The sequence below is a fragment of the Ochlerotatus camptorhynchus genome, unplaced genomic scaffold (genome assembly GCF_037179485.1).
Source record: "Ochlerotatus camptorhynchus isolate MF236.1 unplaced genomic scaffold, CSIRO-AGI_Acam_v1.1 ptg000116l, whole genome shotgun sequence".
Classification (NCBI taxonomy): Eukaryota; Metazoa; Arthropoda; class Insecta; order Diptera; family Culicidae; genus Ochlerotatus; species Ochlerotatus camptorhynchus.
The window spans coordinates 580812-591679 of NW_027040606.1; the positions used below are offsets into that span (position 1 = coordinate 580812).

General features: G+C 41.9%; 1 protein-coding gene across 1 annotated transcript in view; it reads right to left on the reverse strand.

Moving 5' to 3' along the window:
* The window catches only part of ClC-a (chloride channel protein 2), a 188843-nt gene extending 178932 nt beyond the window's left edge, over window positions 1–9911 (reverse strand). Inside the window, exon 1 of the mRNA XM_065220112.1 lies at window positions 9168–9911. The gene's annotated coding sequence lies outside the window, so the exon portion shown is untranslated. The remainder of the gene's footprint in view (window positions 1–9167) is intronic.
* Window positions 9912–10868: the final 957 nt, after the last annotated feature.

Genomic DNA, 10868 nt, shown 5'->3' on the forward strand with positions numbered 1-10868 from the left:
TTCAAAATCTCATGGACGAGATCGAAACAGATCAGACCATGGCGGATGATAAATGAAAAAGAAAAAGAAAAAAGGAAGATCCAGGAGCGGTGTTTGTTGGGAGCTGTCTTAGCTGATGGGCAACGAAGATCCCAAAATGATCACGATGGTGTGAATCCAGCAGGCTTACCGAGTGATACCGAGAGATGCCGAACTGTTGCATTTGATGCATCTCTTTCCGAGGGCTGGCAACGAGTAGCGGTTTTGTTTAATCAAGATCCAAGAAACTTTTCTGAATTGCGTTCGGGAGCTTCTAGGTTTATTCGGGTGAGATCCTTCCTTTTTATTTATTTAGTGCGTAACATTATGTTCCATATAAATTTCACTAATACAGTACTAAGAAAACAAATTAAGGAACTCGGCTAGCTTAACGGCTGCTGCGTTTGCCTACTATGCATAAGATCGTGGGTTTATTATCAAATTCCTCAAAAAAAAAACAAACATATGCTTTTGGTTGTATCGCCTGGTTGAGGGGTATCCTGACCTAATACCGTACCCAATACTCCAACTCCGTAGTACTTATGAGGGTGTCACTAAATCAGTGGCCTCTCGTTGAGTAAGTACTACATCAACATTTCCTTTCCTATCCCTAGTTACGGTAAATATAGGCACACAAAAGGAAAAGTTCGCGAGTCATTGTGAGTTTTAGCGAACTTTGCCTACAGATTGATCAGAGACCCGTTTTTTTCAGTTTTTACACAAGGGAAGATAGAACTAGGGTTCCTTCCTCCTTTTCCTTTCTCCTACGGCCTTTTATTGGTTTTTTGACGTAGAACTACGTCTTTGTCGACTATACTGGGGTGCAAATCAAAAAATATGTGTGGTGAAGGAGTGTTAGGTTTTGAACGCTTGTAACTTTGTCATTTATAGATGAAATTAAAATCCAAATACGCCAATCGATAGGATATTACATTACAAACCTGTTGAAATAAATATTTTTCCAATTTTTCTGTAATTAAACTATTGAAAATGAACAAATGATAATTTTATCACTGATTTCATGAAATAAGCCTTTTTCCCAAACCCAGTCATCACAAACGAATACCACTTGGTTGCACATCATTCTGCTTGAACCTGAAAAGATATAAATCAGCGCTGCTTTCATGCCACTGCGCTTCGGACGGCGTGGCACTAAGTCCTGCATCAAGCAGGACTAGGTCAACGACTAAAGGTGGATCACGGCGTGTCCACCACCAAGGTTGCAAAGTCTCATTCCAGCTAAAACAATGTTTTTCTAAATTATGAAATAATTAGATACCATGATCAAATTTTGAATTGGTAGGATACAAGAAGAGGTTGCAAAGAATGTGTTTGACATATTAAACCTGTTTATTTCACTTCATGAGAGTCACAATCAGCGATTTTTCACAAACTCACTCACTCACTCACTCACTCACTCAGCGATCAGCAAATCGCTGATTGTGACTCATAGAAAGCAAAATTTACAGGTTTTATGTTTCCAACGCATACTTTGTAACCTCTTCTTGTAAGTTACAAGTAAAACATGCCATCATACCATCTTTTGGTTTTATTATTCCGAAAAACATTATTTTAGCTGAAATGAGTCTTTGCAACCTTGTCCACCACAATGAGGAATGAGTCTTGAAAAACGTGCATGTAAAGGAATGAGACTTGAAAAAACGTGCATGTAAAACCACATGGATATTTGTCAAGAAAAATGTGTAAATTGTTTTGAGTCAACCATAACCGAAACATTGAAATGCTTGAAAATTTTAAGATAAAGTATAATAGTCAAAAATGCATGAAAAACATCAATTTTGTATGGTTCTACGTCATACTGCGGTCGTGTCTAGGACACAACCCTTTAATTTTTTTTCAGAAAGCGAGTAATGGCGCTATAACCACAAGCCATATAGTGCTAAGACAAGAGTTAGTGCTCATGTCCCAACCACTCGAGGAAAATGGAGCATTATTCATCATCATTTTTTAGATTAGATGCTCCCAACGACCAATCATTTATAACAACGGAACGTACGGTACGAAATGTCCGCACTTTATCCATTTATTGGATTCTGAAGCACCGTGCTTAAATCTTTTATTTAAACAGGCCTGATGTTTATGAATCATCTTACCCCTTAAATGCTGCACTGTGGGCCTGGCCGTTTTGATATATTTTGCGCATCTCTGATGTACAAAATATACCAAATAGACAAGAAAAAGGATGGAGGTATATCTATCATTTTCCAGGATGCTTTCATAAACTAGCTGTGTTGGTGTTAGATTAGATTAGATTAGGAACGAAGCTTTCACTGCGTGCATATTTTATTGATGGTCTTCAAAGAACAATCCTACATACGTAGACTGATCTCCGTACAAACTGATGTAACCGGTCCAAATAATTTGAAACACATTCCACCAAGCGATAATGGAAATGGCCGAATTCCAGCACAAACCTGGTTCATTTGTTCCTAGCAAACAAGTACAATTCCTATATTCCAAGTTTCAGAGAATTTTGAGAGGTAAAATCTGAAAATCCTGAAGCATTCACAATGATCGGGCTTTAAAGGAACATATGTGCCGTGATGTACCCTATTTCTAATCAGCGCCTAACTCCGTTTCCACACAAGTCCCTACCTCAAGCCTCCTCGAGTCATATGAATACAAAAGACTACCGGCTGAAACATGGACATAGCTAGGTGGCGTAGCCTGGACAATGTTGCCAGTCCGGCAATAGCAAAGTGAAGAGGTGCGATGCGAACACTGGTGCGGTAACCATAGTACGGTGATAGAGTGTCTGTTCACCATGGAGGTACGGCTCAAAACGGCGTCTGTTCCCTCTGTTATAAGCGGCTGATCACCATCCTAGTGCCAGCGTTGGATTCTAAACAGAGCTGTGTACGATGGTCCCCCGGCGAGACAGGGGGTTGAGGCAGGCCCAACAAGCCGCCCTGGAAAAAATATAAAGTTGCAAATACCGAAGAAAGAAATACGGATCGGTACAATCGGCACAGACCTACGTGACGAAAAAAGGACTACGATTGGAAACTCGGAACATGGAACTTAAACCACGCAACTTCGAAGTCGTAGCACTGCACAAACTTTACTGGACGGGACAAAAGGTATGGAAAAGCGGGCATCGAGCGGCTACTTTCTACCAGAGCTGTGGCACAGAAAACCCAATCGATCACGTTCTAATTGACGGGAAATTCTTCTCCGACATTATCAACGTCCGCACGTACCGCAGTGCCAACATAGATTCGGACCAGGACCACTACCTAGTTGCAGTATGCATGCGCTCAAAACTCTCGACGGTGCATAAAACCCCGGCGAAGTCGAACGCCACGACCCAACATTGAGCAATTACGGGACGCCGGAATTGCCCAGGATTACGCGCGGCAGCTGGAAGTTGCACTACCCACGAAAGAGCAGCTTGGCGCAGCTAATCTTGAAGATGGCTGGAGGGACATCCGTTCCGCCATACGTAGTACTGCTCCAGCGGCTGTTTCTACTCTACTGTTAGTAGAGGAGAAGAATACAGCACGGGCGAGAATAATGCAAAACCGTACGAGATTGAATGTGGAGCGATACAGACAAGCGCGGAACAGACAAAACTCGGGTTTCCGAATGAAGAAGCGTCAGCAGGAAGACCGAGATCGCGAGGCGATGGAAAATCTGTACCGCTTAAATGACACACGGAAGTTCTACGAGAAGCTAAATAGTTCGCGCAAAGGCTACGAGCCGCAAGTCGATATATGCAAGGACTTGGACGGTAACCTTCTCACGAACGAGTGTGAGGGGATTGAGAGGTGTAATTAGTACTATGGCGAGCAACTCAACGGTGATGCAGCAGAAAACGAAGGTGAAGCACGCGCAGAAGACGACAGGCTACCGGCACCTGATCTTCAAGAAATTGAAGGGGAGATCGGTCGGCTGATGAACAACAAAGCAACTGGTGTAGATCAACTGCCAAGTGAGCTATTAAAATACGGTGGTGAAGCACTGGCTAGAGCGCTGCACTGGGTAATTGCCAAGATTTTGGAGGAGGAGATATTACCGGAGGAGTGGATGGAAGGCGTCGTATGCCCAATCTACAAAAAGGACGATCACACTGCTGAGCGCCACCTACAAGATACTATCTAAAATTGTATGCCGCCGCCTGTCACAATTTGCAAGAGAGTTCGTTTGGCAATACCAGGCGGGATTCATGGGTGACCGCACTACCACGGACCAAATTTTCGCGATTCGACAGGTTCTGCAGAAATGCCACGAATGCAACGTGCCCACACCTCATTTGTTCATCGATTTCAAATCCTATGGCAGATTATACACGAGTGCAGATTTTCGGATAAACTGACGCAATCAAAGCGACGATGGATCGTATGATGTGCGTTTTTCGAGTATCGGGGACACTCTGGAGTCCCTTTGAATCTCGAAGGGGGTTACGGCAAGGTGATGGACTTTCGTATCTGCTATTCAACATCGCGTTAGAAGGTGTGATCAGAAGAGCTGGGATAGACACGAGTGGCACGGATCTCAGGAAGTCCGTCCTGCTTCTTGGTTTCGCCGATGACATTGTAACCATAATTCTGAACAGCTAAAAGTTAGCCGAGACACGACCGAAGATCGTGCGATATTTACTCGATGTCGGATGCGACATGAAGCATGCAACAAACTCTATCTCGTTTGCTCTGTGACAATACGAACAGCAGTGAATACATTGTGTCGCGAGTATAACCGCCTCTTATTGTGGGCAGCTCAAAATAAGCTGAGAAAACTCAGGCCTCTTTCGCCAATCGATCGTCAGTCGGAGCAGTTCAGTGTATTAGATAGTGAAGTAAAACAGAAGAATTATACTCCCCATTGTACTGGGTCAGAAAAAGTTATACTATTGTTAAAAGTGAGTGAAAGCCAGAAGTGGCACAAGGCACAATTATTAAATAGCCTAATTTTTATTCTCGTTAAAGAACTGCTCCTTTTTTGTAAAACCAGATCGGTTTCAGAAAGATCCTGAAATTTGCAGGATTATAGAAAGCATCAGGTAGGAAAAACCTTTGAGATTAGTAGTGCTGACAACCAGTGGTAAGACGATTTCGTGGTTCGTTTGAAGGTTGTTTAAACCTTCGAACGAAGGTTTTTTTGTTCGGTCTAAATTCGCAGGTTCGAGACTTTTCTCCACACCGAAAACGCCACGCGGGAAGTCCAAGCTAGTGCTAGTGATCTAACCTCCTATAGGAAGGAGAACCACCTCGTGGACACATAGTGTTCGATTAGTGCACTGCCATTAGTAGTCCGTAGGAGACCACGCTAACTCCCTGAGCCATAGGACGCAGAGTGAGAGTGTTCGAAGACTTCGAATTTGTTCGTCGTACGCTTGGCCGTGCTCACCGGTGCGATCTGATCCGTAGGGACCCCAGCCAAGGTCCTGAGCCAAAGGAATTCCGACACTCCTCATCTGTTACCGCATGCTTCAGTCCGTAGGGGCCAACATCAATCGCCCTGAGCCATAGGACGCAACCGTCGCGCGAAACGGCCTCAGTCGCCCTTTCAGACCGTGCTCACTCACCGGTCTTGCCGATCCGTAAGGGTTACACGTCACAAACCCCGAGTCAGTGGACGAGCAACAGACGGTTGGATAGGAATAGTTCCCTGCCACGTGGCATCGCTTTCGTCATCCTTTCGGTGTTTCACCCTGCGTACAACAACCTGCATGCTTGGCTTCGAGTTTGGTGAATAGTACCATCGTTATCCATCGGTGTTCGCTGTGGGCGAACGAAACGCCTAAGCCAGACCAGCCGCATCAAACAAGCCAATCCTTGGTACATCCGTCGTGGGACAGTCGAGTATCTTCAGAAGCCGTCTCCCGTCAAGTTGTCTGCGGCTTATCGCCGCGAGTAGCAAGAGTCGCCTGCGGCCCATCGCCGTATATACCAGTTCGCTTGCGGCATACCGTCGCTAATATCATCGCTGCAATCAACGTGTCGGTGGCCTCGCACCGCTAGGACCTGCCCATCGTAGGCCGACAACAGATCGGCGAGAGAAGGATAACTGTTGTCTCGACGTTTCAACCATCCTTTGCGGCTTCGTCGTGCATCGTGCGACTTTCATCGCCACGCCTATCAGCTACAACATCAGTGTCACGTCACACTACGACGTCTTGGTTGTCCAGCAGATGATACAGGTTAGACTTTCACTATTTTCTCTCTCTAAAATCAATCAATCAACTTCGCATCAAACCCCTTATTTGGAGTTTGTTGGCGCTTAAGCGAAGTTTGTACAGCAGAAAGGCTGTGATCAGTGTCTGCTCGGCCGGTTTTTTGGTGTTTAGTCTGTTTGGTTCAGCAATCGCCCTAGAGCAACCCTGATCGCGTTACAACATCAACGATGGCTATGGCTAAAACGTACATAAGACTTAAGGCTGATTCATGGTCTCACCTGAAGTTTACGCAATTTTCCTATTGTTTTGTTTTAACATTCCTGAAATTCTTGGATTTTTCATAATTCCTCGGAACATCTTGAACTGCAATTCATAGTGGGTGAGATCAAACACAAAGTTGAGTGGTGTGCAGGCTGATCGATGGGACAACAGAGTTTTGGTATTTTTCTGCTCATCGCCGGAGCTAGAAGTGCAGCCGACTATACGGCCAATCCTGTCATAACCATCCACGTCATCCTCCTATCCACGGATTAAAGAATTGACCGGTTCCGATGCCAATACAAAAGAGCCAGTGGCTACTTATTAACCTTCATAGCGCATTTGGGTCATTTTAGGCCACGAAATACTGTGTAAATGTGTACAAATGGACTTAGAAAGGGTAATAGCTTCTGAGCTGTGAAATACAGCTAGATCGTCATTTTCATCTCATGAAGCTAAAAATTATCAGTTGTAGTGTAATTTATCTCATTTGATATCAAACAACCATGTTTTATACTGTTTTGAATGCCAAAAACGGGTGTTGCCAAAAACAGGAAGGCACCCGTTGGCGTAGCTAGAAAATTTATCTGGAGGGGGCCAAATGGGGGTCTACTGCACTTTTTTAATTTTGCAAATCTACGGTTAAATTAAAACTCACTCAAATTGCGTCAAGGTAACTTATTTTGGGTACATTTTTTCTGTGACCAATAATAAGACATGGAGGCTTGCTATTATTTTAATGGTGAAACAATTAATTTGATTATATTTATTCCATAACAACGATTGGAACCTCGATTGGAAGAGCCTTAAAAGCTTACTGATTTTTAACAAGCAATGATCGTTTATTCATGGTTTTTGTAATGGAATCACAGTCCGGATCTTATAAATATAAGCTTCTAAAAATTAAGATTATTCTCAGAGTTAGATTATTTCATGAATTTTGTAACAACCTTTTTTATAAGATTTTGAATATTTCACCATCAGTCAAATCTCAGGCATAGGAACCAACATAAAAATTCTAGGAGTTTGAATTTTATAATTTTATAAAATTCTGGCTGTTTCAAGGTAAAGTGCACACAGAATAAATTTAATACCTTTAAGACGTAGGAAAATGTTCAAGATGCACAATTTTTCGACGTGGGACTACGTCTGTGATTTCTATATGGGGGTACACTTTGTGAAAACTGAAAATGGAACATGTAACGAAATGAAATATGCATAAATTGAAATTTCTACCCGTAATTCAGCTGCAGGAGTGCATATTTTTGACAATATAGCTAAATCACCAAAGCACGGATCTTCCTTATAGAGAATGTACAAATATGACCATAAAATCAAGATTCATCATTCAAGATTTCATCTGATTCCATTAGCTGGAAAACTTTTGAATACTTCCTAATCAATCAACAAACCTACAAAATATCCAGTGAACTTTACTAATATCTTCAACTATCAGGAGATTTTTCGAATAGTTCCTGCTGTCTAGGAAGAATGTCTGAAATAATATCCTGTAACTTATGCAACGTTTCCTGAACATCTACAAAACATAAGTTTTACAAAATTTCCTTAACTTCTACGAAGTTCCCTGAATTTATTCCAAATTCCATATTTTTTCCATCCCTCTTAATTCAACAAAGATCTCTGAACATCTTTGCACTTCTGGAAAGACACCTAAGATATCTACAAATATTATTGTACACCTAGAAAGTTCCTTGAAATTTAGTGAAGTTCCCAAAACCTCCAAGAAGTTCATGGAGCTTTTTTGGAGTAAGATCTCTGACAAACTGCAACGAAGTTCCCTAAGCTGAAGCGAAGATCCCTTAAGCTCTTAGAAATTTATTGAACTATTTTTAGATCATTTATAAAATTCCTTGAACTTTTTCAAAATTCCTTATATGCAGTTTTACGCAGCTCCTCAAAATGCTACGAAATTCGAAAAACTTTTACAAAGTTTGCTGCACTTCTACGTTTCTTGAGCTTGTACGGTAATTCCATAGCTATTCTAAGTTCATGATGCTTAAAAAACCTGAAATTATGTAATAATAATTAGATCAATAATTAGCTTCCCTATAATAAAATAATGTTCCTTTAACTTCTACGAAGCTCATCAAATTTAAATGAATTCTCTACTTCTACGCAGTTTTCAGAATGTTTTCAAGTTCCCTTTCTCTACGATTTTTTTTTTCTAAGATCCATGAAGTTCCCAGAATTTCTACCGAGTTGACTTAATTTCTACCGAGTTGACTTAAGCACCCCCATTAGCTACGCCAAAGGCACCGATTTTTTTTTCGATAGTCTTAGATGAAGTCCCAGCATTAAAACTGATCGCATTTATTCAAAATTGAGCTTAGTTGTGGTCTACTAAAAAGATAATACGACACTGACACATTTGGGAATTTTTAAACCATAAAAATTAAAATCAAATATTTTTCTTGACTCATTGCCCAACACAACATAAAAGATTTGTTTCAATTTGTATATGCTAATCACAGCTAAATATATGATTTCTTTTTATTACAGTCACTTCAACACTCTTGGGTCATTCGTGACTTGTCCCGGGATGAGATTTAAACTCGTGGATTTGGCGTGGAATATATGGATGTTAACCACTACACCGGGGCCGTCTTATTGACACTATGATGAACTCTAGATATTTTGATTTTATTTTATTTAGTCCCTTGAATATCGAGTAATGGAGAGTTGGCTGTATATCGCTCTTAGGCTCTTCTACTAAAATTCCGCAAGTCCTACTTACCTCTCTCAAAACAACTTAACTCCAGCTGATCAATACTCTGCGAAACCTATTTAGCGCAACCAGACTGCAATTAATTCTTCCTATTGAACTTGGCCTCGTTGACATTTTCCGATTCGCGATAAAGTGTCATTAATCAATTGACTCGCTATCGAAGTAAGCCGTTGTGTAGTTTCTGTTGCACCTCCTTCATGCTAAGGAAAACACCCTCTCGAATGCACCTCACTAACGATCTTCACCGAATACATAGATAACAACGCTCTATTTTTACATAATTTTTGTATCGCCTTAAAACTGAACCACAATGGGACCTGTTTTATTTATTTTTTCACTGACGCTAGCACTTTTTCTAACCCTTTGTTTTGTAAACACACAATCCTCGTCGCGTTGTTCAACGGAAAATTCCGCAGCCAGCTGATATTTGATCGTCAAAAAACAAGAAACCGTGTAACAAGATCTTCTACAAGTTGCACGTCACTGGAATGTTCGCGAGGTCGGTCGAATTTCTCTCAGAAAATCGCTGGACTGGTAAAATTGCAACCATCAACCGAAAGCCCAGAAGACGATCGACGTAGACCGGTGATAATGACCGTGCAGTGCGACGACGACGTTAGCGAAAGAAACAAAAACAAACCCTTGAGAATGTGTGACGATCGTTCTTCACTAACCCGGCTAACCAATGGGCGATGATCGCGTGCACGTTTCGGTATTAAAAAACGTACGGTTCTACGCTGATACGACGACCGAACCAAAGTCTGTCCGAGCAGTGACTGACAATGCGCCTCGCCGGTCTGGAGCGCCATACCTATACTGAACAACCTCAGTGGAGAAGTGAAATGAGTCACCCCGATTAAGAAGAAGCTGATCTAGGAAGGTAAATTAAAATTTAAAGAAACTCGATTATTTGATTTGAATTACCGAAATCAAAATCATTCACTTTAGTGACAACAAACATAATATGGGCGGAACGAAAGCGGCAAGGTTGAAAGCTGTTATAAATATCATCAAAATATCTAATCGGAGTTGATACTCATGTCATACCGGGCTTTTTTCGTGGACACCAACCGTTCCGCTTTCGCTGTTATTGCGTTCGGGCCTTAACATTCTACGGTTTTTTAGCAGTTGTTCAGGAAATCAAGGCTATGATCGTGTGCACATTTGCTCGGGTCCCGATCGGTTTTCCATTTCTCTTTTAGCAACTGTTTCTCCAAACACAACACAACCAACCAACGATGCACGCGATCGCAACGAAACCCGCCCTCTAAAGAGACGAGACAAGAACGACCTCTTCTTGCTCATCGGTACATCTATCTAACAACACACGGTGGCATCTTCGGTTTGGTGACGGGCTTTAATTTGGGTCTTTCGGATGGATAGGTCTTCCAAATTTTGATCGATTCCGGCTGTTTCCGCGTTCGTCCGTACCTGTTCCATTTAACATGCTACCACGAGCTTTGGTCCATTCAACTTTGGCACAACAACCAAGAATCCTTCTCCGCGGACTGCGGTATAGAAATCAATCCCTTTAATGAGGATTGCGTTAGTGGAAGTTCTGTTTGAAGTGCCATTCGACATCATGCATACAATGTTATGGAATAATCAACTAGGGGATTACATTTTTGGCCCTTCGATATAGGAAGCATAGAACCAGCTCAAACTCGTCAAGGTTCCTTTTTTCAATGGCGGTGCGGTGTTCTATGTTCG